This window comes from Mandrillus leucophaeus, unplaced genomic scaffold (genome assembly GCF_000951045.1).
Source record: "Mandrillus leucophaeus isolate KB7577 unplaced genomic scaffold, Mleu.le_1.0 Scaffold90, whole genome shotgun sequence".
NCBI lineage: Eukaryota > Metazoa > Chordata > Mammalia > Primates > Cercopithecidae > Mandrillus > Mandrillus leucophaeus.
Window position 1 is genome coordinate 1,400,483 of NW_012109808.1, and position 2,222 is coordinate 1,402,704.

Below are 2,222 nucleotides of genomic sequence, written 5' to 3' on the forward strand. Positions count from 1 at the left end.
ACATGAGATAAATTAATTTTTATGTTACTTAACCCACTATTATTTTGGGTGTTTCTCCGACTTTAACTAATACAAAGGTATGAGAATCAACATTATCATGGTATTAATGGAAATGAAAATAAAGACACATTTAAAGGGTGATATGAAAAACTGCATTTATATCACCAAAGTGAATTGCCTTACAATCCCTTTCACTTCCTGAAAGGACCCTTACTGTAGTGTCTATATTTTCTTTTCCCCCATGACCTCCCACTTACTAAGGTTGCTAGTTCCTTTCTCTAAACAAGGGTATGCACTTTGCCTTTGCATGCACTCTGCTCTGGCACCAAACTGTCCCTACTCCTAATTTTCCAAGCACATTTCTAAGGCTGGATTCCCTCCAATGTGTACTTTCCCTCTTCGTGCTTGCAGTCTCTTACTATTCCACACCGTCCTGCACACTGTCACTACATTTATAGACCCCATCCACCGCACCACGATCCCTCATTAAAAGCCACCAATGGCAGCCTATTGGCGTAATACCTATGCTCCCACTTTCTACCTCCCAACCTTGTAATGCAGATGGCAGAAAATGTAAGGTGATCACAGCACTCTCTCCGGAAAAGCAACCAGAAAAAAATCCTTCCCAACAGAATGTTTCAGTAACTAGTACTGACCAGTATGAACTAACATTTGGGAAGGACCTATTTAGATTCTGTTATGAAAGATCCCTGATGTAAAAGATATAAAACTCTGATATAAAAAAGTCAAGTCTAAACTGCTTGCTTTGTATTTCGGAACACCAGAATGACCCCTCTTACTCTCTCAAACTGTTATCTATCTCTCTATACATTATCTCCTATGAACCTACAGGGAAAAAATGTGAAAAGGCTTTGAAATGGAACAGAAACTTACTAGGTATCTTCAGTGAAGACCTAGTTTCTGCCTAGCACACCTGTCTGGGTTTTCTGATTCTGTGGGATCTCTGTGCTCTCACCATCTTTGAGTTATTTATAACTTTATGAGTTGCAGATAACTGATAACAATACAAATAATTTTTGTTCACAGACAATAAATTTTGTCTGGTAGGGTTCCATTGATTTTCCTTCCTCATTGTAGAAGAAGTCAATTTTGCCTTTATTGAAAATACATTTCAGCACTCTGTAGTGCCTATATATGTGTGGTTGTTTAAATGCTCCTTTAAGTCATTTGTAACTTCTTGTTCATTCCCTCATTAATTAATGAGTTAAATAAACACATTTGTTACAAGTTAATTTTATATGTGTATGGGAGTCATGACTTTACCTTAGAAAATCCTTTTAACAAACCCTTTTGTTTATTACTGCCTTAGACTTCGATTACATCCCCAATATGAAAGGTCTTCTCTGGCTCTTTCTACCTGACTACTGATTCTTCATATTTCAGAAATAAATTTAAGCTCCTTATCATGTCCTCAAACTGCAAAATCTATCATTTTCACAATGACCCCAGATCACAATGATGCCTCAGTTTTCTTTACAATTATCTTTTCTTCAAAAATAGCTTCTGAAAATGCATTATCTTTTTCATTCATGGACTGTATTTTTTTATTTGTTATCTTTCATCATTAATTCATTTAAATGAATGTGTCTTCTTTACCTAATTAGAGTACAAATTCCTTGAAGGCACTGATCACAATTTACTTTCCTTTTTTCTTCCTTGGCATCAACACACTGCCTCATATTGAGCCCAATACATTTCCACTGCTGAGTCCCATCCTTGGCCCATGAGCTGGGGCTCTCAGTCAAGGTTTTTTTTTTCCCCCATATAATCACTTAGCTTTATTTAGGGAATCAAGCCATTCTATTTTGGCTGAAGGTGGTTCCATCCCAGTAAAATTTACATTAAAATTTAGTGAAGATGGTTAGAGCTTCTGTGAAACACCAAATAGAATCTAGTATTGACCAGGAATTCTAGGAAATAAAGAATATATTGCCATGCTTCTGGGGAATTTCTCACAACTATTGGACCAATGCTGTTTATTCCTAAGTACAGTCTTATGTGAAGTTGAGATACTTGCAGTTTGACAGTCATTCTTTCATTCTACAAATGTTTATTGATTGTCTACTATACATCAAACATTTTTGACAGACCCTGGCAATGCATTTGCAAATAAAATGCAGTTTCTAATCCAAGGAGCTTACCTGCTATTAAAGAAAGAGAGGGAAAAGTTGAGGAAGACAGGGAAAAATGGGCATGGGACT

General features: G+C 36.4%; 1 protein-coding gene across 1 annotated transcript in view; it reads right to left on the reverse strand.

The window, feature by feature from the left end:
- The window catches only part of CEP128 (centrosomal protein 128kDa), a 466,161-nt gene that overhangs the window by 58,194 nt on the left and 405,745 nt on the right, over nt 1-2,222 (reverse strand). The gene's annotated exons all lie outside the window — the stretch shown is intronic.